The sequence below is a fragment of the Lichenostomus cassidix genome, chromosome 12 (genome assembly GCF_008360975.1).
Source record: "Lichenostomus cassidix isolate B80296 chromosome 12, HeHo_3.0, whole genome shotgun sequence".
Taxonomy (NCBI): Eukaryota; Metazoa; Chordata; class Aves; order Passeriformes; family Meliphagidae; genus Lichenostomus; species Lichenostomus cassidix.
Genome location: NC_139493.1, coordinates 1,645,810 through 1,672,277, shown reverse-complemented (window position 1 = coordinate 1,672,277; position 26,468 = coordinate 1,645,810). Strand labels below are relative to the sequence as shown.

Sequence of the window (26,468 nt, the reverse complement as noted above, 5' to 3'; positions counted from 1 at the left end):
GGAGCAAATTCCCTGTGGATCTAAGCCCTGGGAGTGTCCATGTCCCACCCAGCCCAGCCTGGTACCAGGGGAGCTCCAGGGCTGGTCCTGCAGAGCATCAGCATCCAAACCCAGCAGGATCAGCACATCACCCCTCAGCAGCCCCTGAACACCTCAAAACCATCCAAAGCCAGCAGGATCAGCACAGCAACTCCTCAGCAGCCCCTGAGCACCTCAAAACCATCCAGAGCTGCCCCCAAGCAGCTCCTGGGAAAAGGGAGCAAATCTCAGTGCCTTCTCCACCTCTGCCTTCAGCCACTCCACTGAGCCACCTCTGCCTGGGCTGTAGTTTGCAGAAGAGTGGACAAAAGGGTGGCTCAGGGACTTTTCAGAGGTCACCTGTAAAATCCAGGTGCCCACCAGGGCAGTGAACTTGCACTTCAATCTGCTGCAAGAGGGAGAGCTGGAATTTCCATTTCAGACAGCCGTCAGGGAAGGCAGCTCTGCTGACTGGTCTCTTCCCAAAAACTGTCACTGAAGTGGCTTGACCTGCCAGAGCCTTTCTCAGGTTATCTCACCCGACTGACAGTTATCTAGACTTGGAGTTCTTTCTTCTCATTTTATATAACCAACTACAAAAGTTCGTGAGAACTTAAAATGACCTTTAGAAAGTCCCAAGATTATTCATTTCCTGAAAATTTCCCCATTACTCACCAGCACATCACCTCCCTCTCCATGTGAGATCCCACTGCACCCACTGCAGCATCCCTCACCAGAGGATGCTGGACAGAACTGCCCAATTTAAAAGATGTGCAGGAGTTTGGAAAGAGTTTGAAGAGAGTGAAGAGTTTGAACAGGGGAGCAGTGAATTTTTAATATGTTAATCCAAACCCCTTGGTGTTCACTTACCTTTAAAATCAGGTCTAGGATATTAGAGAAGGAGAAAAAAAGTGTCAGCTATCCTGAAATCCTGTGGAAACACAGACCTGCCCTGTCCTGAGACTCTTTCCGTGGGGTTTTAGTGATAACTAGGAGAACAAAGCCTTTGTCATTTAGGATTACCTCCAGCTCCTTGTACTCCTTGCAGGGCAGGGCTGTTGTTGCAGCTCATTTATGTCGTTTTTCACTTTCCTTCCAGAATCCTTCCATCACCTGCCTTGGCATGTTGAATTTCTAACCAGATCGTCCTGAAAAGTACAAAAAGCAAAGAAATAAAACCTGCAATGCCATCAATAATAAACATGGGAGCTTCTAGAGGTGGGAATCCATCTCAGTCAATGTCTTCTGCTGTTGATGGTTATTATTCCTCCATTCAGGCTTTTCCAAGACATCTATTTATCACTTTCTCTCCTGGCACTGGCAGCATGCCTAAGTCCACCTGCACGAGCCTCCTGTCTCCTCTTCCTCAAAAAAATGTGCAGATCTGTTTGATACCATTTCCTGCCACTCAGCTGCTCACCCACGGGAAATTCCCATTTGTTTGAGTCTGGAGAGGCTCTGTTCCCCTGATAAACTGATCCCTGTGCAGCCAGCCTTTCCTTTTCCTCGAGAGCAGAGAGGCTAACAGCAGCTCTGGGCAGAAAACATAACCCCAGACCTGCCCAGCAGCAAGGAGCTCTCCGTCAGCACTTCCACCTGAACTGCAAGAGGAGTTAATTCTCAGTCCTGACCCTGATCCTGGCTGTCACCTCCCATCCTGGGGATGATGGTCCTGGAGCAGCTGCTGCACCAAGCTCCTCACACCTGTGTGTGTCACACCTTGCAGGTGACACTCTGCTCTGGAGCAGTGACCAGGTTTTGGCAGGAGCTTGCAGAGCTGTCAGTGGCTGCTCCCTCAGCCAGCCCTATCACACACCCGACTGATTGTTGCTGGGATACTGTCAGCCCTGCACGTTCTGCTTTGCTTATCTTTTACTCTTCAGTGTTACATATTCCGTGGCTTTTCTCTAACTCCCTCATTCCTATTCCAGCCACCACTTACACCTGCACAGTCCCTCCAGTTTCCCTCACGTGCTCTTGCTGCCTTATTTTCTGCCAGTGACTTCCAATTCTGCTTGAGTGCACGATCCTTTCACAGCAAGAAAGGAAAAGAAACCTATCCAGATGGGGAACTGCCTCTTCTGCTCGGGAAAATGAACTCTGCAAGCTTTGCACTACAGGAATTGCCTGGTTGGGCTCAGGGAGGATGGATGAGCATGGTCAGAGAATCCCAGGATGGTTTGGGTTGGAAGGACCTTAAATCCCATCCAGTGCCACCCCTGCCATGGCAGGGACACCTTCCACTGTCCCAGGTGCTCCAAGCCCTGTCCAGCCTGGCCTTGGACACTGCCAGGGATCCAGGGGCACCACAGCTTCTCTGGACACCCTGTGCCAGGGCCTGCCCACCCTCCCAGGGAACAATTCCTACCCAAATCCCATCTAAACCTGCCCTCTGGCAGTTTAAAGCCCTTACCCCTTGTCTATTTTGCTGTCAATGCCCTCACAGGAATCACTCTCCATGCCCCCTGAAAACACAACAAACATGCAGCCTGAGCCTTGGGGCTGCCCTTCCCAAAAGCCTCCCTTCTCCTTCGGCTCCATTTGCTCTCCGTTTGCTCTCCCCAGAGCTCAGCCCTCCCTACAAGCCTTGTGCAGCTCTGTGAGCAGCAGAGGTGCTGCAGGACCTCCCAGGCTGAGCCCTGTGCCCATGGCTGGGCAGCCAAGGGCAGGGCTGAGGAGCTGGGGATGGCCAGGAGTCAATCAGCAGCTCCGCTAATTGCTAAATTCTCTCATTTTCCCACACCACGAGGAGGAAGGAACCCGAGCCAATGGCTGGGGCAGGTTGTGTGTAACCCTTGGCTCAGGGCAGGTCATCAAACTGCAGGTTAGCTTTTCACAACTCCCTGACCTCTCCAATTATTATTTTTTTTTCCCAGGCGGTAATTTCCTAATTAACAATTTCTCCCCTTTGAAGCCTCGAGCTGCATTTTCTCCTTTTCTGACAGCAGCAAAACTGTTTATCCCATTTCCTCACGTAGATTTTCGTTTTGTGTTCTCCTGAACAATGGTGAGAACAGAACAATACAGGGAACTACTCAGAGTCACCCCCTGCCCAGATCAGAGAGAAATTTCTTCTCTTTGACACCTGCTGGCAATTAATCCTCTGCATGCTTGAATTTACAATTAGTAGCCCTGGTGTAAGAGGATTCAGCCCTGGATCCCAGCTGCTCCCTGCCTCCCTGGGAGCTCCAAGGGGCCAAATTCTGCTCTTCTTTTAGAGCATTTAAGGAGGAATTTCTGTCTCTGCTTTAGAGCATCTCAGGAGGAACTTCTCTCCCTCCAACACCCATTAAGGAAACTTGGGAATTCATCAGGCTGGAACCTCTGGGTTTGACATGAAGATGCTTTTTGTGCATGGAAAGACATGAATTTCCCTACAAAACACATTTGGATTTGGGGTTTTGTCAGTCCCTCTGTGCATCTGCAGCAGCCCCACATCAGACATCCCTCAGAATGACAACATCCCTTTCCAGCTGATCCTAATTTGAGTTTGTCCTGGAATCTGGAAGGCCAAGGAACCTTCTGCACCACCAAATTAACTCCTGCCCTACCAAGCGTGCAGTGCAGTTTTTCAGCCCAGGCTTTTGTTGAAATATAACAATACCTTGATTTTGCCCATTTGAAAAATATTTCCATGCTATGTACAGTGAGTCAGCTGTGCAGAGTGCAGAAAACTGAATAGAAATATGGCAAAGAATACTGTTCTTTGAAGTGCTAGTGGCATTAGGAAGCCATTTAGGGCTTTAAAGAACACCATTTTATTAAGTATTTCAAAGGAACTTCGGAGCTATTATTTCTTATTTTGCTGTTTAAACCTGTAAGTTTGAAAATTAATCATTATAGGACCTTTGATGCAAAAATCTATGAATAAAATAAATTCTGAGGGCTACTTTCACTCTAAGTTATATTAAAACACTCCTTCATCTCCCTTATTAATGTAATGCACATCTCAGAAAGTATCTTAAATATTAGCAATAACATTCTACTAAATAACCCAAACCCCCTATGGCTTCTTGAATTTCCTTCCTTTCACATCTAAGATATTTCTCATGGCTTTCCAGTGACCTTTAAATAAACTTTTGGGGTTACTAATTAGCATGAGAAACAATAGATTCCCATTTCATGGGCAATTTCATGGTCAAGCAGCCCACCAGAGCCAGGCTGTGCTCTCTGCAATATCCCAGGGTGAGTTCCTCTTGTCTCTTCTCAATTACACTTCCTTTGGGTTTATCACAGAATTTAATTTCAAGCCGTCGCTTTGCAGATGAGTTAAAGCAATTTTTAATTTTTTTTTTTTTTTTTTTTTTTTAGGTTTCAAGCGAGAGAAGACAAAATGATCTCTGGGATTGAAATTAAAACTGGACCCTAATTAGGTAGGCTTGGGAGATAACCACAGGGGTGCTCAGGTGTTGGAATGGGCTGTGCAGAGAAGCTGTGGATCCCTGGAAGTGTCCAAAGCCAGGCTGGACATTGGGGTTTGGAGCAGCCTGGGACAGTGGAACGTGTCCCTGGTGGCACTGGCTGGGATTTAATGTCCCCTTTAACCCAAACCATTGTGGGATGGAAAGAGGGAGGTTTTATCCCCACAGGTCACAGGGATGGCTGGATGGAGCAGCAGGGATGGAGCAGCAGGCAGGAGGATGAGGGCAGGGTGGGTCAGGGCAATAACCACTTGCTGTCAGGCAAGGAGAGCATTTCCAGGCTCAGCTGTGCCCTGATCTCTGGGGAGGACCTAATTTAGGGACCACAGACAGCATTTCAACAGCAACAATGCCAAAAAAGAGAGAAATCACGAAAGAATGGTCTATTTGGCAAAAAAAAACCCAAGTAGGTAAAATCTGGGGGCACAGGGCAGGTCCCCCCATCCCTGGCTTCACCAGCCAGTTGCCATAGAAACCCATCTCTGCAGAGCTCTGGGGCCCCAACCACTGCAGCATCCACTGATGCCAAGGAAACCCAGCTCTCCTTGCTGCCCTTCCCACTCCAGCCAGGCACAGAGCAGGGATAGCTCAGAGTGCAGCTGCCTGGCTGGTGCTTCTCCTCCTGATTTTTAGTGATTTACAGCCCAGCTCTCACTCGATAGCCATATGCTCACGTGTGAGATAACATTGTGTGCATCATTTTCTGGGAATATACTTACACCACAGCGCACTGCATAAAGTAAATAGGGTATTGATGGGAAAGAAATAACAGAATATTAAAGCAAAATCGATGGATGCCTTCAAATCTCATCTTTCAGCCTTACTTAACTTTGTTTAGGGAGGCAGGGAAGTTCCCAGGAGTCCCTAGAAGAAGGAATGATGTGGATCTGACCATGCTTCCAGCTGGAATGAGGAACAAGAAACCTTGGAGAGACAGCAGCACCTTCCAGGTAGATGGAAAAAAAAAATCCACTGGGGTTTTATAACCCGGAGCAATGTTAATCAGCAATTAGCATTCTGCTGAGCACCTCCAGCCCAACCAACTGCTCCCAGCCATGGCAGGGCTCAGGCTGGAGGGCAGGCAGAGCAACCCCAACCACTGTCCTGATTGTTCTGCTAAAAACCTCAGCTTGTTTCACCTTTTATCAGCTGGAATATTCACTGTCATCTCCATTTTCCAGGAGGGAAGGGCTGAGGGCACACAGGTTCCTGCTGTAGATCCTCATTGGAGGTGCAGAACAAGGTGCTGATGTGCAGCATTTCTATATAGGCCAATTCCCTGCCAAAAGTGGGTCCAGAATTAGGTTAGTAAGTCGGTCTTTCCACACAGGATGATGTGCCCTGCTTTTCCAAAGTGCTGAATACCCAGCTCAGAAGTTCCCTCGTGGGGCTTGAAACTTTATTTTTGGCACCTGGTTTTACAGAAAGCCCATCTGTGACAGCCAGCGCTCGCTGCCACGGAATTAATGCCAAGTTACATAAGCCATTCATGAATAAGCATTATTTTCCATATATTAAGCTTGCAGAGACAGGTTTCAGAACTGAACTGGTATTTAGCAAAGGTGGGCCTCTGAAATTGTCAATTAATGCTCCTTGACATTTTCTAAGTATGTTAATTTATATTAAACCTCTGCAGCCAACTCGGCATGAGATAACTCCGAGCCTCTGCCGTAAACTAAGAAGAAATATGGAGTTGAGGAGCATTATGGCTGCTCTTTATCATCTCCCTGACATAATGCACATTGTGTATGCAATGCAGGGGAGATAAACACATATATAAAGCAGGCAATTACCTCAGTTCACACAGACTATCATATTTATGACCATTTGCAGGGTTGGATGTAATTCATTGACTTGAGGTGTTGGAGTAAATACATCACTCCAACCCCACGAGCCAGGCTAGGAAATGCAGGTATCAACATTTGCTGCCATCTGCTAAACCAGAAAAACCTCCATCCTCCTTCCAAAGGCAGGGCACAGCAAGGGGAGGGTTAAATCGGATAAATCCCCAGATTAAAAGTCTTGTTCCTTTGCAAGGCAGGTTTGTCCTGCTGAGTGGCACTTGGTCACGGCAGGGTCACAGTCTGATCATCCCTGGATAATGGCACAGGTCTAGCAGGGCTGCTTTGAGGTTGGACTCAATGCTCTTAAAGATCTTTTCCAGCCTAAACCACTCCATGATTCTGTGTTTTTGCAAGGGAATGGCCTGGAGTGAGTGCTTTGCTCCCCTCAGGGTCAGACACCCACCAGGGGCTCAAGAGGATGGAGAGGGAAATTCCACATGAACACAGAACACACCGAGAGCAAGGTGCTTCAGCCTGGAGAGGAGAAGCTCCAGAGAGATCTTTGAGCTCCTTGCAGTGCCTAAAGGGGCTCCAGGAGAGCTGGAGAGGGACTGGGGACAAGGGATGGAGGGACAGGACACAGGGAATGGCTTCCCACTGGAAAAGAGTAAGTTTGATTGGGATATCAGGAAGGAATCCTTCCCTGTGATGGTGGGGAGGGACTGGAATAGAACTACCAGAGAAGCTGTGCTGTCCCTGGATCCCTGGCAGTGCCCAAGGCCAGGCTGGACACTGGGGTTTGGAGCAGCCTGGAACAGTGGAAGGTGTCCCTGCCATGGCAGGGGTGGCACTGGATGGGATTTGAGGTCCTTCCAACCCAAACCATCCTGGGATTCTCTGACCATGCTCATCCATCCCCCCTGAGCCCAGCCAAGGGGCAGAGCTTGCAGGGTCCCTGAGCTGCTTGGCCACAGACCCAGCAGGACCTGGACACTCTGGTGTCTCTGTCAGAGCCACTCCAGCCCCACACCAGCCCAGGACACCCACAGGGCTTGGATTCCTCAGCCACTTTGCCCACTGAAATTGCAGCTAATACTGTCCATGGCATCTGCCTAACGAGGGGCAATGAAATCCCAATTCCTGTTTCCCCGTGCTGGCTGCAGTCCCTCAACGAGCCCAGGGCAGGCACACAAATGTGCCTCTTGCATTTGCTGTCATTTCACAGCCGATTTCCTCTGATGCAAAATGGGGAAGGCAGTAAAGAATCAAATCAGAAAAACCATTTAACCTCCCAGATTATGAGAGGATATATCACTCAAAATGCAGCACTTCCCAGATCCTCAGTTAAACTGGAATCAGCCTGGCTGACTTGAATCCCAAAGACAGGCAGGCTGTGGAGGCACAGAGCTGTGACCTGACAGCACAGGGAGCTGGAGATGGATGTTTAGTAAATGTAGTTTTCAATAGATATTCCCAGAAATTGGAAACATTTTGCAGTTATATCTTGGACAATCACTGTCTATTCTATTCCATAACCAATATGAGCGATTACTTGAGGAGATATAACAAATGCAAAATGTTTTCGGAAAAGATTGTGGGGAGTGATAAAAAAATGAATTACACAAACATGGTGAGAAAAGTGAAAAGGGAAGAGCTGCTCTACGAGGAGCACAGCTGATCCCTTCATGTTGTATCACTTTGGGAAAGGAAAAAAGGGGGGATAAATTAAGCACTTCATTCTGTAAGTAAGTTTTAAGGTAATCTGATTACAACAGCTCCCACTAGCACCATTCCCGAGCAGCAAAGGATAAAATCAATAATGAACATCAACATTTCCATTTTGTTTAGTGGCTCTGCAATTCAGCCATGAGAACCTGCCTTTCACTGCTTGGCCAAGGGAGGGTCAGGACTACCCCAGCTGGGATTTCTCCAGCTGATGTATTCAGGAATTGCTCATTTATTGCTGAACAAAGAACAACACAGCTCCACAGGTGAAACTCTGGTGTAATTATTAGGGAGAAAGTATAAAGCTTTTAGGATTTAGGGCTTGATTTGATGCTGCTGGAGATTTTGATAGCATTTGGTATTTAATGGTCATCTAACATCAGGCTGCTGTTGTCTTAATCTATCCTTGAATATTAAAATCTCAAAGCAAACACTAATCCTTGTTCCCAGTGGTTTAAACAGATCAGACAGAGAGGAAGTGGAACTCAAACCATGGCCCTACTCATCAGTGGCACAGGGAATGGACACCAAGCTCCAGGGACATCATCTATTCCTTTTTGCACCCGAATTTTCAGTCTCTGCTATAAAAGAGTTTCTTCCCACTGAAGTCAGAGTGATGCAAAACTTCTCTCAAATCTACACCCAGCACTGCCCTTATCTGCACAGAAATAACCTGTCCCCAGTGATCCATGGCTCCAGTATCCAATATCCAATATCCAATATCCAATATCCAATATCCAATATACAATATCCATATTAAATATGGAATATTCCCATATTTCCATGCCCACACAGCTGCCCACATCTGGGCACTGCCTCCCTGCACTCCTCACCCAGCCGAGGGGCTGCAGGTGCCTCACTGCAACAACACTGTTTCCACACTTCTGAATATTCATCCCAGCCTTGTACAACAAAAATCATACCAGGAGAGAGTGACTGAAAATCTGAGATGTGCTCCTGTTGAGGCAGAGCAGCCTGCCAACAGCAGCACTTTCAAGGAAGCCTCTCTGTAATCCCAGGAATGAACAGAGCCATCCCTGTGTGCCACACCATGAACTGCCTCAGCATCCTTGGGGTTTGCCACATCTCTGTTTTCTGGGGGAAGAACAGAAGGCTTAACAAAACCCTGTTGGGCTTTTTTTTCCAAAGAGAAAATAGCAACTGGTATGTTCACAATAAAGGGAGATTTGTATAGAAAGCCACTAACTCGAGGTGAAGTATTTCCAGTTTTTAGAAAAAGCCCATTTTTCCCAATTCCATGTCTGTATTCCATGGCTCCCATTTTCTCACCCTTTTTACTGCCATTTCCTCCCCCCGAGAAACACTGAGGGAGAAAAAGCACAAAGAAGCAGTTCTGCCCAGCCTTAAAATCACAGTGCATTCAGGAAAGCACTCATTTTTCGAAAGGCAACTTTCCCAGACCATTTTCCTGGAGGGTAGACAGGAATATCTGCTGAAGGTTAAATACTGTTGGTGCTCCCAAGCTCTGTTTTATGGCTGCTTTTTGCTCGCTTCACCTTAGGCAGTTTGTGTTCAAACCCAGACAACTGGGAAATTTGGAAACCAAGGGCTGTTTGGCTCTTTCCAGAGCAAGGACAGCTTGGAGAGAAGGATGTCAACAGGCAACAACTGGCAGAACAAGAGGACACAGTTTTCAATTGCGCAAAGGAAAATGTAGGTTGGGTATTAGGAAAAAGTTTTTTACAGAAAGAGTGATAAAATATTGGAATGGTCTACCCGGGGAGGTGGTGGAATCACCATCCCTGGAGGTGTTTAAAAAGCGATTGGATGTGGCACTCAGGGCCATGGTTTAGTTTAGCTGAGGTGTTGGGACACAGGTTGGACTCGATGGTCTTGAAGGTCTCTTCCAACCTGGTGATTCTGTGATTCTGTGATTCTATGTCTGAGCCCTGCTGGGCTGCCCAGACCCCAGGAAATCCCCCAGGAAATCTTCCAGGGAGAGGAAGGAGCAATGTGGGACAGACTGTGGGCACCCAGCACGCTCTGATGTGCAGCCCTGGAGGTGCTTTGGCTCCCAGCTGTGTCCAGATGTGGATCCATCTCCAGGAGTGTGGATCTCCATGGGATTCTGTCCCGTGGGAGCAGCAGGAAGGGAGGGAAGGGCTGGGGGACAGAGCACAACCAGCAGCAATCTGGAGGCTGTAAAAAGGAACGGGTTGTGTTTCACTGGGTTTGATGTGGTCGTATCATCTGTAAATTATCTACCCAGCCATTTTTCCTGTGAGCCATTATTCTGTCAGGCCGAGGGCTGCCAATTCCAGCCCTCCCAGCCATATGCACGGCTGTAAACCTTGAAAGCAGCTGTCTCCAGAGCATGGCAGTTCGGGAAGAATAGGAAAACAAATTACATAAAAGCAGATTAACTTCTCTTTAACTTCCTTTAAAATATGTCTTCCCCACGGCCTCTGTAATCCCATTTTTTAAGGGAATTTGGTCCCTTTATTTGTTATTCTTATCGGTGTGACTTGAATTTAAAGCTTTATGCTTCATGTTTCTGCCCAGGGACCTGTTGTGATGATAATCCTCAGGCTTTTCCACGGTGGGAATGGCTCTTTGAGCAGTTTTCAGCCCTTTGCACTGATGCTTCCCACGAGACAAAGACAGCCAGGGAACACTTGGTGCCTTCAGTGGAACTCCTTGGTGGAAATCAGCAATTTTTGGACAACCATGGGGGTTTTATTGTCTTCTCTTTTAACTTTGGGCTGTTTGGCTATATGAGACTCACCTGCCCAGGGAAGCTGTGCTGCCCCTGGATCCCTGGCAGTGTCCAAGGCCAGGCTGGACAGGGCTTGGAGCAGCCTGGGACAGTGGAAGGTGTCCCTGCCATGGCAGGGTGACACTAGATGGGATTTGAGATTATTCCAACCCAAACCATTTGGGATTCTGTGATCCCCAGCTCCCAGCTGGGCAGGTGAGGCACCAAAAGGTCCCTGAGGGAGCAGAACCAGCCCTGTGTGTGCCCAAGGACACTGTGACCACCCCAGTGGCTTCTGTGCCAGCCCAGATCCCATGGGAAGGAATCTGCCCAGCTCAGGAGCTCTGAGCAAGGAGCCAGGCACAGACCCAGGGAAAACCGCGTGAGGAGTGGGAGGAGAGACACATCGAGCCCTTGGGGACAGCAAGAGATCAGAGAATTCAAACTGAATGAGCTCCCTGTGCCCTCTGCAATTACAGGGAACTTGAAAGGGTTTCAATTTGGTGATATCATTAATTTCCCCTTCTCCTCCTCGCTCCCACTGCAGCTCAGAAGAGTCCTTCTCCACCAGTTATTGACTCTGTGATGAAAGACTGAGCTGGAGAGACCCAAGAAAAGGAAAGTTGGAAAAGTTCTCAGCCCTTTCATCAGTCCTTTAAACAATGTCCAGAAACAACATGAGAGACAGGCTGTGCTTGAGAGCAATATTGTAATGAAAGCTGCGTGCAGTGGGCTCTGCTGCCCAAATGTGACTTGAATACTCGCAGCCCGCCGGCGTGTGAAGATTTACTTGGCAATTTTGTCACAAACAAGGCTGTTAAGGAACACATTTATACTTCCCCAGATCTTTCCTTCATTTGCTGAGGAAGAAAACGGCTTTGGTGCAGCAGGCAGGTAGGAAATGTGGCATGTAAGGGTTTGAAAATCAATGTGTGTGCACAGAACATGCTATGGCAGGAACCATGGGGTCAGGGGAGCATGGATGGTGTGTGTCAAGCACCTCCAAAATAAAACCTGCTGCACAGCACCCCAAAATCCAGTATTCCGACATATTTCCATCTTGTGTTTCTGCTCCTGTAATTCCTTGCCTTCCTGTCCTGTAGCTGGAGGGGAACTGAGTTTTGCTCACCCCCAGGATGGTCCTGTAGCTGATGGGAGAGCAGAGGGATGGAGTTCCAACCCACAGCACAACTGGTGTAAAATGCCACAAACTGGAATTTCTGCCAAGTCTCATTTTTCATGGAATCAGAGAATGGTTTGGGCTGGGAGGGACCTTGAAGATCACCCAGTTCCAACCTCCTGCCAGGAGCTAAAAGAATGATTGGGATCTGTGGGGCAGGAAGGGTTAACATAGGAATCCAATTAGAAAGAAATCCTAATTATTTCAGCAATCGAAAGCAGTGACTCACCTTCTGAGGGAGCCAACAGATGCCATCAGCACAGACATTTTCCTTGTTTATTTTCTTGTCTTCTCAGACTGGGAGGAGAACGTGGGGGATCCCATTCCTGGCCATCTGGCATTAGTGTGAAAAATACAGTGAGAGATATTCCACACTTGTCTCAGTAACTCTCTTCTGGATGATAAATTTCCATATTCTCATGACAGCTTTGATTTTTTCCAGGCTCTGCCCACCCATGATCCAACCCCAGGAGATCTGTCCATTTACAACCCCAGCCTCAATCAGCTCCTTCTTCAGGTGCCTCATGAAAACTGGGGTCTAGGGAATAATTTTTCCTCCAAAATGAGAACTGAATGCCCTGAAGCCCCAGGTGTGGCTCTGGTGCTGTTCCTGTGCTCCCTGAGCACTGCCCTTGGTGGGATCAGGCACTGGGATAGGATGGGATGGGATGGGATGGGATGGGATGGGATGGGATGGGATGGGATGGGATGGGATGGGATGGGATGGGATGGAATAGGATGGGATGGGATGGGATGTATGCAGGACTGACCACCAGGGACAACCCAAAACTTGCCTCTGGGGCTGGTAATACTATCCTTTTTTTTTTTTTTGCACCTTCCCTAGTGCTACAAATGTGGCCCAAACATGGTGTAACTCCATCATCACCCCACTCTTTGCAGAGAACAAGCCCTGCCTGTCCTGAAAGCTGAGAGCCCAAGGCCAGCCTGAGGTGACATTTCAGCACGATGGCACCTGCAGCTGCCTCACTGTACTCTGCATTTGTCTCAGAAGGACTGGAAAATGAAAATGAGCTGAAAAATGAAAATAAAGCAGTTCCCTTCTCCTTGTGTCACCCAAAGGTGCTCCGTGGATCACCCTCAACACTGCTGCACACCGAGGCAGCTGTGGGAGCCTGGAGAGCTCTGCGAGCTCAGGAATTGTCTCCTAGCAATGAGGAAAATGCAAAAGCCTCAAAATAACTCCTCCTTCCATTTCCTGGCAGTGACTCACGCTGTACAGTGTGGGGTTTGGGGGTTTTGTCAGGATTTTTTCCCTCACGTTCTTACAGCAAATGTGCTTTTTGGGTGAAACGAGGCTCAGCAAAGAGCACTGGTGCTGCTTTGGTTTGAGAGCCCAGAACATCCCAGGTGTCCTCACACCCTGAGTGCAGCTCCCAGCCTGCTGGCACGGCAGGAGAAGCTGGGAGAGCTGGGATGATTTGCAGTTTTGAGGCTTTTTGCACAACCTGAGCAGGGAAACCACTGACTGCTCCCTGTGTCACACCAACGCTCAGGGGGTGCTTTGAAAAGAAGAGAGGAAATTGTTCTGAACTCATCTTGTGTTTGGAAATCAGGAATAACCACATTCAAGGCGATGGAGGGATGCAGTCTGAAATGGGGGTGAGGTGCTGTCTGGCCTGGCAGGGGGTTTAGCAGCAGTGCTGAGTAAAGAAGCAGCAGGTTTCCTGCTCTGCTGTTGGATTTACACCATCCCACAGCCAGGCTGTCGTGAGGGACTGTGGAATTGTCCAGGGCAGAAATAATTATCTAAAACCCAAACACACACAGCTGAATGGTCACATCTCAGCCTCAGAAATACCTAGACACATTTCTTATCCCCCCCTCCCCATTATTTCCTTATCTTTTTCTCTTCCTGAACAATCCTCACCCTCTACTTCTGATTGAAAAATACCTAAAAATAGTTGTGGAGAAGAACTCTAATGAATTATGCAATGGACATATGCTCTCACATCAAATCTTGATGTTTACTTTATCTGATGCCATGCAGAAGATTGAAGGCTGGGACTGTGCTGGGAATGATCCCAGCTCTGCAGCAGATTCTAGGTCACATCCTCCATCTCTGATCAGCCGTGGGAGCACCTGGGACAGCAGATGGCTGGACAATGCAGCCATGGCTGGTGGTTTAATTTTCCTGGATTAAGGAGCAAGTGGCATGCAAGTAGTTTGATTTGCTAAAGATGCAGCAGCAGCCCTGGCACAGGAAAAGCTTCCCGAGCTCTGAGGGTGAGCTGCCTTCTCTCAGAGCTTCTGGTGGCACTGCAGATCTCCAGGCAACTCATTCACCACTCACTTCCCAGTTATTGCCACTTTTATTGCTTATCTCTAAGAAATATCCAGCCAAAAAAGAGACAATTTCAAATCTACCTTCCAGCCACACAAAGCACGAAGCGCTTTATCCTGAAGTGACTGGGAAAAGGGGGAGAACAAAGATCTTTCAGTTGTTTGATAATTCCTCCTGACTGCTTCTCCTTGCCAGGGTGAATCTGCAGATTGCAGAGCTGCTGGCTCCAAACCAAGGCTGCTTGCAGAACATCTTCATCCAGCAGGGCCTGATGCAGGGAATGCAAGGCTGTAGCTCCTGCAGCTCCTGCAGCTCCTGCAGCTCCCTGCCTCAGCAGCTCCTGCCTCCTGCTCTCTGCTCACAAATACACAGCTGGCAGCACTGAGCCCTAAGAACTCCTCATCTTGACAACCATCTCCCATCAGGAGTTTTTGAGGCTGAACCTGGACAAATCTTGTCCTGAACAGCAAGTGAAGAATGAAGTATAGTTCTGGAAAAAGAGCTGCCAACCTTAACAGCTTCAATCTGACAGGAATTAATTAGTCAACAGCAAAAACAATCCCCACTATTTCAGAGATGGATACATGGGGTAAATTGATTCCAATTATGACTCCATTGCCTTCCACTGAAATCCATTAGGAGTAGATTTAGTCCAGCGTGGGTGAACAACATATCACTACCAACTCATCCCTAAAGCACATGGACAGATGTGAAGATTACCACAAGGGGTCTGAGATTTAGAATTCATAAATGAATTTCTTGTTTCTCTACAGAGGGGCATAGCAGGATTATGTGAAGAAAATTACACATTCTCGTATTGAATTTTAGTTAGGAGCAGCTTCGAGATAAAATTAACCAGAGTGGCGAATGGATTGCAATAAAACAACACTGATACTAAAACAAAAAGGGAATTACTCTCTTGCTTTCACACCTATCAAATTTAGAGGAAGAAAAAACCTACAGTAGCACTGTGTGTATTATCAGGACAGTCAATGAGACATGAAACAAGGACGAACTCCATTTGCCTGGGCAAAAAGCCCAGTTTGGAAGTAATTGCTGTAGTGGTGTAGCAGCTGCAGATATAGCCAGATCAAATCCAAAGATCAAACGCTTATTTCATTTTGATAAAAGTCATTAAACCACAAATCAACTCACTCTGGAGTACAGTCAGGAAATAACTCTGTATATACCATCTGCACATAAGTCTCCCCTAATAAATTAAAGCAGCGACAGCAGATTTCTTTTGTGAAATCCTCAAACTTATATTTCATTAAGTATCAACATTTCTCATTTAGATTTGATTCAGCAGCTAAGCCCCTGCACCGTGTTCCAGAGCAGAGCAGAGGATTTCTGGGCTGAGGGGGTGTGCTGGGCCTGCCTGCCTGCCCTGGCAGCTCAGAGCACAGCTCAGCCTTTGGCTCTCGAGGTGACAGAAGGAGCAGCACCAAGGGAGAAACCTCAGAATTCAGGGAGCACTGAGGAAGCTGTGGGAGTGGTCCAAATGGCCCAAATGTCAGCAAGAGCACGAGAGAAGAAACATGGAATGTAGCACTTGCACCAGAGAAATTTAATTATTGAAGTGCACTTTCTTCAAGGCATTAACTTGGCAATGGAAGGAGCCTTTGGAAGTTCCTGGGCATCACTCAAGGGGTGCTCCAAAAACACCACCCAGCCAAGCCCTGAGCATCTCTGGGATGGATGGGATAATGGGATGGGATGGGATGGGATGGGATGGGATGGGATGGGATGGGATAGGATGGGATAATGGGATGGGATGCGATGGGATGGGATGGGATGGCATGGCATGGCATGGGATGGCATGGCATGGCATGATTGGTAGGGATTTCCCTCAGAGGATTCAGGGTGGGAAAAGCATTTCCCAGCAGCAGCACCCCTTGGATTTGAAGCTTGCAGAGCCTTCACCACTTCTATAATTCCAGCACAGCCCATGATGCTCCTGGGGCTTCCCAAGGAGCTGATGGAGGTTGTGCTCAAAATTCACCACAAAGTTCAGAGCCTTCCTGTATTTACTCAGGCCTAAACTCCTGGGGGGTTGTGAGCAATTGAGGACTATTTGATTTAAATCAAAATTATAAGGGGCTCCCCCTTCTTGAATAGTTTTTTGTTCTCCTTTTTAGCTCGTCAGGATTGAAGTGCAGTTTTTGTACACAGTTCTCTGCAGTTGTGCCAGTCTGGCCCAGTTCTCTGGGTCTGCAACCCAAAATTCAGCTTTCCTGCTGTGATTATGGCAATCAATCTCCAACTCTCGCTGCCTATTAATTTAATAGATTGTTCTGGATGTCTGGAGCTGCATTAATGCTCATCAAAACCTTGAGAGATCAAAGATCAGAACTTCACCTTAATAAATTCATCAATTTTTTAGGCCAGGAATCAATTTGTTGATTTACTCCTGATACACCTCCCACAACAAGTAATTCACCTGCACCCTTCAGAAAAATCTCTGTATTACTGACTGGTGGGTATAGAGCTAAAAAGCTCATTATTGAAGTCATGATTAACAAAAAGTTATCAGGATAAGGGATAATTAACAGATACATCATAACATTTTCAATTTTTTTTAATGGTAATTATTTTTTCTATTTTCCTGCTAAGGAAAGAAGGACTCACCTCCTGTTCTGTGTTGATCTCCCACCATTCCTGGGATGGATTCCTGTCTGCAGGATCCTCTTGGGTTGAAGACAGGAAAACTCATTTTTGGCAGTCCTTTGCTGTCCCAGACACATTTTTGAGTGACTCTCCCTTCCACCTGCATCAATGATTGGATTGGTAAAATTTGCCCTATAAATGGGGATTATTTCTAATCCTCGCATTATTAGAATTCTTCACACCTAGAAACCGTTTCTGAGGTTAAAAAAAAAAAAAACAAACTTTTAAATGAGTTTTGAAATATTCTTCAGGAAACTAATATAATAGCACAACTATTGGATTTTTCTAATAAAACCCCATCAATTTGAATTCCTGGATATTAATGGATTCACTGCCTGTGCTAAGCCTTGAAATGCTCTTACCTCAAGCCAAACTTTCCAAATATTGAGCAGGAAGGAAGGGAGTCAATCCACAAGGCACAGTCACCAGGAGACTGAGGCAAAGTCAGGCTGCCCCAGGTGATGATATCAATAATGACATTTATGCTGCAGGAATTTAATTAGACTGGGAAAGAATTCGTAGTAAAGATGTCACAATAACTCAAGACAAAATGAAAATCAGTCCAAAGACATTCGGGCCCTAATTAGTTTGGGAACAGTAGATTAAAGATAAACTTAGAAAAATTGGTGGAGTGACTGGCTATTAGGGGACACTAGAACGGAGGATGTCACCTCAGATTTTTCACTTTTTGATGCTTTTCGAGAAGACCAAGTGCAGAAAAAAAAAAAATCTAAAATCCAGGAGCTGATTTCTTTTCTTTCTTCAAAAGATCAAACGTTTTTTTGCTTTTAACAAACCCAATGACAGCCACAAGCCTCGGTTGTTGACACTGATTTTTTTTTTTTTCCCTGAAATAATGAGCTGCGTGACACCTTGGTTATATATGGAAAACAGCAACTCTGTGTACAGACAACATTCAATTTCTGTGTACTGCTGTTTGAAAAGCAAGGGAAGAAAGGTCTTTCTGATCCTCCACAATAAGTTATTTTCTCGGTGCTGGCTTGTTCCGTGCGAGACAAATGAAAGGAATAACAAAGCAGGATGTTCACAAAAGAGCCTGGAAGATTTTCGAGCTCGGTGATTGATCTGGATGTGTCCACATTTAGGTAGGAAGAAAAGGGAGTTTATGCAAAATATCTTGCAGTCGCCACTAAATGGGTTTTTAGGCTTTGGGATTTTGATGGAGTTTTTCCAGCTGAGCCCTCATGTCCTACCTGGCAGCTTGACGTGGAGGGAGACCTCACCCTGCATCCCTGGTTTAACCTCACCCTGCATCCCTGATTTAACCTCACCCTGCATCCCTGATTTAACCTCACCCTGCATCCCTGATTTAACCTCACCCTGCATCCCTGATTTAACCTCACCCTGCATTCTCTGATTTACCCTCACCCTGCATCCCACAGGACGGATTCAACAGCCTGGTTTGTTAAATCCATCACACAATGCATCTTCTTCTATTTTATGCCAAGTGGAACAGACCCAGCCAGTCAGGGAAACTCAAAATTAGGAAGAAAATACATTTAGTAGAAAAATCTAGCATTACATAGATTGTAAACATCCTAACAGCAGTAAGAGAGGCTATTTTGATTTGTCATTCAACTACATCCCTGCTTTAAATAATTCCTTCAAAAACTACCTAAAGGGAACAAAGGAAAACAGGAGCTATCCAAAATTTGCATCCCAAGTGGTTCATTTGCTGGGTTGTTTTTCCTGTAACCTTCATGCAACCCTATCAATCCCCATTTCCCCTACACAGAAATTCCCATGGCTGCACATCACATCCCCAGGAACACCCTCAGTGCCTCATCCCCACTGTGCTTTGAGTAAAACCCTGCACTCTGGAGCTGCCCACCCTCAGCAATCCCTCTCTCTGACCTTCCTCAAGGGCAGGGCTGCTTCCCCATCTGCAGGGCAGTGGGAAATGCTGCTCTCAGCCCTGCCGTGCATATGGTGCTCCCCATGCCATCCCTGTGCCATCCCTGTGCCATCCCTGTGCCATGGCCCTCGCTGGCCCCAGGCTGTCTGCACAGGTGCAGCACAGGCTGCTGCTCTGCTGCTGATTCCTGCTCGTTACTCACTCTCCCCACTCCTCTCCTTGGCTCCAGTCACGCTGTTTTCTCCTTTGCTGGATCGTTAAACCGAAGTAGGAACAGCATCTTTCAAAATATTCAACCTGTCAGGCTTTCCTTTCGACCTTCTGCAGGGTCATCGAATGGGTTGGGTTGGAAGAAGTCATCTAACCAACCCCCAAACTAGGTCAAAGTGGGTTGAAGGTTTTTTCACTTTTATCTGAACATTTTTCTTTATGGAAGAGGAGTAAATTACGTTACACGTGTGAGCAGGAGGAAAATCTGCTTGAATTTTTGAGTCTAATTCCCACAGCCAGGCAGAAGAGGGATTTTTGTCTCACCAGCACATGAGACAGATGACACTTCCTTTAAATCTCGCTTTGCTGGGTTTCTTGGTTAGAACAGGAGAGATTTGTGAGTGAGGAGTGGGTGGGTGACCTGGGGGAGGTCAGCACTTACACCCACCTGTAAGGGCAGCTCACAGCTCCTCAGCAGCCTCCTGGCAGTGGCACCAGGGGATCAGCCGTGCAGGGAGCTCAGCAGGATGGAGAAAACCACAATTCCAGCACGGTGAGTAGGCAGGGAAGAGGACAACCACGGCAGATGGCAGAGCTGAAGCAGCACCCAGTGGCTCGTGCTGCACGACAAGCTGTCAGCGTCGCTGGGAACAACAACCCTGCAGTTCCCTGCACCCCTCACACCGTGCCTCTCCCTCTCCACAGCCTGCCGAGGGTGACAGCCACACAGACGAGGGTGGCACACCAGCCAGGGGCACTCTGGTGGGGAAGAGGAGCTTGTGCTGTGCTTGGCCAGCCCAGCCCTGCCCCTTCCCCACCTGGCTCAAAGGAAACATCTCCTCTCCTTCAGCACAGCACTGAGAGCATCTCTGCAAGCCCAGCACACAAAGGGTTTCTGTTTTAATGTCAAAGTCCCAGTCAGAGCAGAGAGTTTAGAGTTTACTCTCTTTAACACCTATAAAATTAATTACTGGTGACTTGACAAAAGCAATTGACCCTATAATAAGGTTTCTAAAAATGCAATTGGTGTAATTTGTTAAATTGCATTTGTCCACAGTATCACGTTCTTCCCTGCCTTGCACCTCCCCTAATGCTCTCCTCAGTGAGTATATGGCTGGCAGAATTTAACCTCTAATATATAAGTGGCATGCACTTATTTCCCTGGGGAACTGACCCAATCCAGAGCATTGCCTATTTTTAGCACTTTCAAAAATAAATCATGAGGCAAGAGGGTAGAAAGGCTGTTAGGAAAGGCTATATTTGTTGATAAAACTAGCAAAAAAAAGTAATATAGCTGTGTGTTCCCATCCAAAGTTATCTTCAGTGGGTGCTGAAAATTTTTAACTGCTACTAAAACTGTGCAACTCAGAACTAAAGTGGCAACTGCTCACAATGGGCTCTGCAATCCCAGAATGGTTTGGGTTGGAAGGCACATTAAATCCCACCCAGTGCCACCCCTGCCCTGGTGGGACACGTTCCACTGTCCCAGGCTGCTCCAAGCCCTGTCCAGCCTGGCCTTGGACACTGCCAGGGATTCTCTGGACACCCTGAGCCAGGGCCTCCCATCCTCACAGGGAACAATTCCTTCCCAATATCCATTCCCCTTTGTCCTGTCACTCCACGCCCTTGAAAAAAGCCACATGGGCAGACAAACCTCTCTGCTGGACCCTCACCAGCCCCACCCTGACCAGTTCCTCCCTCTTTGGCCATCAGGATTGGAGGCCACAGGTCAGGACCAGCTCTGAACACCTCGAGGCAATCCTGCAGCAGGGTGGTGACGGCAGGGAAGCCCCAAGACAGCTGAGATGATAGCAGGGATGTTTCCCAGCGCTGAGCTGTGAGACAGCAGGATGAGGAGGGGAACACACCCTGCATCTGTGACAGCAGCCCTGCAGAATTCCCTGCTGGGTGGAGGAAGGAGCTGGCTCACTCCAAGCAGCAGCCAGCACGGACAGGCAGCGAGAGGGAGCAAAGCACCCAGTGAAGCTAGTTGGCAACACAGATGGGCCCTGAGTCATCCCTTGGATCTGTCTCCACACACAGTGTGACAGTCAGAGCTACAGGCAGCTTTTGGAAGAGCCTGGCAAGGAGCAGACAGTGATAAATGTGCCAAATATCCTCTGACCTTCTCACTGTCCCGTTTTCCCATGGCTTTGCCCTGCCTGTTGCTGCATTGCCATCAGCCGAGCTCACAGCAGCCCCAGAAACCATTTCAGCCACAGCTCTGGAGAGGTTTGATTCAAAAAAATCCAAGATACTTGAGGAAAGCTCACTTTAGGCTGACTCACTGAATAATCTTTCAGAATCACATCTGCATTTGGCCTGGAGCAGAGGAAAGATTAGAACTTTCCCATCTCAATTCTCATGAATACAGATTTTTCAGCGTTCATCACCAGCCCAGAGAGTCACCTGCCCGTGGCACTGCCCTCCCTGCCACCCTGCAGCTGGCAAAGCAGGAGGAGCTGATCACAGGGAATGTTTGCCCAAGGGAAGCATCCCAGTGCTGGGAGCTGCTGGAGCATCAGTGGTGGGGGAGGCGTGATGGGGCAGCCAGGAGGGAAGAGACATCCTTTCAAAAAGAACCACAAGCCTTTCATTCTCGCCGTGTTTTGCTGCAGAGCTCTGAGCGTTTGTCTCCTTTCATTCTGCCTGCTAACTTTTATCAGCAGAGAAAACCAGGCAAGAGTGACACTTGAGCAGAGCAGCTTCCCCACGCCGGCAAAGCCAGACTTCCTGTGATGAAATATTGATCCAAAACTCTGTCGCACGAGAAGCAGTTTAAAATTGCTCTGGTTTTTATACACAAATCTTTTATTTCAACTTTTTTTTTTTTTTTACCAGATCACTTTTCTACGTTGCGAAGAAAACTGACTTTTAAAAAAGGGTAAATATACCTTGTGAGGAATTTCAAAATAACTTCCTGTTTTCAATATGAAATTTTTTAAATTCATTGTCATTTTCAGCAGTAGTAAAACAAAAGGTCCGGGAATGTATTTTTGTTATTCTGTAGACATTATAACTTTTCAATCTTCTCTTCTTTATCCTTTGGCAAAAAGGAAAAGGCCACAAAATAAATTGGAAGAAGAATTTTCTTGCAGCAGAGTTACCCAAAACCATGATCAATGTTCTTCGAACAGGAAAATCTGAAGGAATCAAAAGCTTCATGAAACATTCATGGGAACAATATGCTGACAAAATAGTTTCTCAGTCAAAACTTTTCCCTGGCTCTACTTAACGTGGCCTGTGTGAGTTCAAGAACTTGTTTCTGGAGCACCAGAAGGCCAGAGGGGTTTAGCTCATATCGCTGGGGTTTTTTCCAAACTAACTCCACATATCCCTTGAGGTCACTTTCTGGAGCTAAATAAACTCTCTGCTTCTCCTGGATGTGCTGACTCGACTCCCAACCCAGCCATGGAGCTTCCTCAGCTGAAGGATGATGGACACAACCTGCCCAGCCTCCAGGTATCCATGGAAAATCCCTCCATGAGCAGAAATCCCATTTGGAGCCAGCCAGCCCTGTTATCCACACTGCACAGACCTTCCAAGCCTTGGTGATGCAGATTGTTTTGCTCCACATCCACAGGTTTGATGAATTGTGAAAGCTTTGTGTGCTGGTCATTAGAAAAACCTGCTGTAACAAGGTAAAAATGGGGATGAAAGAAATCAAGAGGCATCCCAGGAGGCATCACTAATTATTTGGTACCTAATGAATGACACAATTTGCTTGTTGACCTTGTCAGTCTATGCAGAGTTCTGACTAATTAATAAAAAACTGAAACTACCAAGGGTCTGAGATGTTTTTGGTCAACTTTGACCCAGGGTGGCACCTGGAGCGACCCTGGCACATTGTGGAGAGCTCAGTGACACACAGAGAGGCACCAGAACACAACACGCTGCTCAGATGAGCTTGGCAAGATTCTGGGAGTAAAATCTCATGGCCTGAAGCTGTGCCACCTTGCTGGGATGACATCCAATGTCTCCTGTCAAGCTCCATAAAGCAGGGTGATGAGTGAGGAGCACCTGGCTGGCCCAGGCAGGGCCCTGGCTAGCCAGCAAAGGCTCTGATGTCACCCTGGCCAGGAAGGGACAATGGCCTTGGCAGGAGGGGCAGAACCCAAGGCACAGATTAAATAGGAGAGCTAAAATCATTAGTGGTGCTGCTGTGGAGGTTGTCAGTCATGGCTTTTCACGCTGTGAGGATTGCTCAGAGAATCAAGAGCCCTCTGGGGCTCTTCAGGAATAAATGAAAAGCTGTGAAAGCTTCCGAGGTGTTTCAAGTGAATCAACTTGGGTGTGCAACGACACCCTTGAGCCTGAAATCAAGTGAAGACAGAGGGTGGGCAGAGTGGAAGAGACCTTGCAGGGAGAATGTGCTCACTCCATTCCTTGGGCTCTCTCTTTCTCAATTGCACCTTTTATTGACAGATGCAAAGTAAGACTAATGAACTATTGATAACCCTGGCACAAAGGATTATTAGACAAAGCAATTTCATTTGGGGGACATTGATTTATATGTCACAACCAGAGTGCAAATGGAAATGGTAGTTAGGAAGGATGAAGTTGAATGCTGAACAGGTGGGAATCCTGTTTATTCCTAATTCCTGCCCTAAATGCACTCACAGAGACATTTGCCTGTACCTCTGGATATCCTATGGCTGCAGATTTTCTAGATATTAGTGACACCTGGAGAGAAACCGAAAGCAACCCAAATATCAAAACAGGGCTGATGTTCTGAATGACCTGAACCTAGACAAGACATCAGTTTGAACCAGTGAATCCCAAACACACACACGCAAAATGTCCAGGCAGAGGGGAGCCACAGGTAAAACCAGGGGAAAAGAAGGGGTTTGTCATTGTCTGTGTGACATTTAATGTGATGGCAACTGCTGGGTTCTTGTGAAACCAGGAGTGAGATTTGTCCTCTTTTGGTGAAACCAAAAGGAAATTTCAAGGTCCAAGACACAGAGACCTGATTTTGTGGGTTTTCCACTGGCAAAGAGCAGCCAGCCCACTTTTCTGTCTTTCAAAGCTCTCTGCAGCTCTGCTGGTGAGTAATCAATCACCTCTCCAAAGGCACTCCTTGGCCTCTCCCCCAGCACAATTAATCCCTGCAGACCCCAAGCTCAGATAAAACAATAGAAAAGCACAAGCCCAGGTGATCTGACAGTGCTAAGGCAAAAACAGTCCCCAGGACTTCCAGAAGGCTGCTCCACTTGTGGTTTCAGTCAGGAAAATGGGAAAATAAAACTGCAATTCAATGAAATTTCAGAGGAAAAAGGTTTCTTTTTTTTAAAGAAAGCCACAACAAGAGGACATTGCCCTACCTTAGGCTCTGTTACACATGACACTCAAAACCCATCTCCAAGACTCCAGGGATTAAATTATTTTCTGAAAGCCAACTCATTCCCACCATTATTACTGGAATAAAGCTGTGAGGTTTTTTGCTGCCTCCCTTCTATTTTTTTCCAATGCTAGAAATAGATTGAACTGGCACTTCAGGATGCTGAGCTGCAGTTTCAGTTGAGCTCTGTGCTTCACAGAGATTTATCAAAAATGACAAGATTCAACATCTAGGAGATGTCTTGTAGTGCCCAGGAGCTCAAAGAAGATGCAGCAGTTACAACAGTAACCAGAGAGAATAAGAAAAGTGGTAGAAAAAGAAATATGTGGTCCTTGAAAATAAAAACCAAGACAGGAATGGGCAGCTGTGCTGGTCAGCACTGACCATTAGTGGGCAAAGAATCACTCTCTGCCTCCTTCAAATGGAAAAAACAGGGAAAGCTGCCCTTCATTGCACCCCAGGGGTTATTACAAACTTCCTGGCAGGTACCTGGAGCTGCAGAGGTTCTCTCCTGTTCCACTTGCAAACAGTGTGGAATTGGGTGGAAGTGATGAGTGTCTGTCTGTGGTCATTCCTTCTGAGCTAAACCATCCCTGGAATAAAACATAATATTCTATAATATTCTCTTTTTCACCCACATGCATGTAGAGCAAATTATGATATATGTGAAAAAGGCTAAGGAAAATATGGGAATATCTGGACAGTAAATGCTTATGAACTACAAAATCATCTCCTGGGTATGATCAGCCTTTGCCTGGATAACTCAATAAGCCTAAACACTCATGGCTGAGATCCACCTCCACCCAGACCCCATGATTTCCCCTAAAGGGAATGCAGGCAGGTGGAGGCACTGATGGAGACTCAGTCCCACCATGCAGGAGCAGCAGCATCCCTGCAGTGTCCAGAGCAGGACAAGAGAAAAAACACAGAGATAAAACCCCTGGGCTGTTCCCAAGAGGTGCAGTGAGTCAGGCAGGTCTCTGCAGAGAGGGATCAGAGCTGCAGACAAGGGCAGTGAGGGAAACCTCAGCAAGATATGAGCACACTCAGGTTTCTTCTCATCACTAATGATTGTAACAAACACCTGTAGGAGACACCACCACCAGACAAGAAGTTTGCATTACAAAAAGGGATCTGAGACAGAAACCTCGCAGTGAACAGGTCCTGCACTGAGGGAGGAAGGAGGTTGTGGATCTCCTGATTCCTTCACAGAGGTCAAAGGCAAATTCCTCCATGAAGAACCAACACACCAGCCATGCTCCCCTCCCTCCATGAGCCAGGACCTCCTCCTGCAGAGATCTGGAAACAGCCTCAAGGCTAATCCAGGCAAGAGCAAAATGGAAATAACTCCCACAAGACCTTTGGGAAAACTTAATCCAATCTTCTCTTGTGAACCAGATATTATTCCCTTTTCACTTGCCTACAGTGGTGATAAAGTGCAGACAAAGGAGATAAGGGACTTGCACACCTCACATTTCACCACTCACAGTAAATACACTCCTCGCTTTCGCTTATCTTTCAGCCTGGTATGGATTTCCTTTTAGTAACCTCCTGAATTACAATCAAATTATACTTTCAGGGCCATTAAATTGCATGGCTTGCAATACCTTAATGGGTTCTGTTCTGGCTGCTCAGGAAGCACTTGTAATCCCTGTCCTCTTCTATATTTCAGTGAGCCTTAAGGATGTTTCAGTGCCGTGCAGAGCAGCCAGGCCTTCACTCAGCACAGCAAGTGCCACACAAACACTGCATGGGCAAGTGAAATGTGTCCTGCAGGAAAAATGTGAATAGGAAATGTGTTTTCTTTCGCCTTGCAGCGACAGGCAGGGTTTGGGTGGCACAGTGACTCCAAAACTCCCTCAGACACAAGTTCAATGTGATTTAATGGCGTGGTCGATACACCAGGTGCCGGCTGCTCTGCAAAATATTTGAAAAGAAATGGAAGTTTTAATGCCCAGGAATGGTGGAGAGTGCTGCATTCCTTCTGACAGCTTATCTGTTAGATGGGCTTTTATCCTGCAGTAAAGAAGTTGTTGCTTTGTTAGTTATGGGCTCTGCAGCAAACAAAACTCAGAGTGTGGTCTGGAGCTTTGCTGGGCTGAAATCAATTTTTGAATTAGATAAACATTTAGGTAATTCAAATAAGAGAGAGGAAGAACAAACACAATCTGAAAGTCTAAGAGACCTCTTTTTCAGAGGATGTGGAATGACCTCAGGGATGTAAAATG

At 46.9% G+C, this 26,468-nt stretch overlaps 1 long non-coding RNA gene across 2 annotated transcripts in view; it reads right to left on the bottom strand.

Moving 5' to 3' along the window:
* Positions 1-166: 166 nt before the first annotated feature.
* Positions 167-26,468, bottom strand: part of LOC146431522 (uncharacterized) — a 91,570-nt gene continuing 65,268 nt past the window's right edge. Inside the window, exons 4-8 of one of the 2 annotated variants that reach the window (XR_014854672.1) lie at positions 25,848-26,157; positions 24,730-24,833; positions 16,775-16,913; positions 12,074-12,178; positions 167-1,166 (exon numbers count right to left, since the gene is read on the bottom strand). This is a non-coding gene — a long non-coding RNA (uncharacterized LOC146431522). Of the gene's footprint in view, positions 1,167-12,073; positions 12,179-14,492; positions 14,606-16,774; positions 16,914-24,729; positions 24,834-25,847; positions 26,158-26,468 lie in introns of those variants that run through there. The other variant, XR_014854673.1, reaches the window with a different exon arrangement.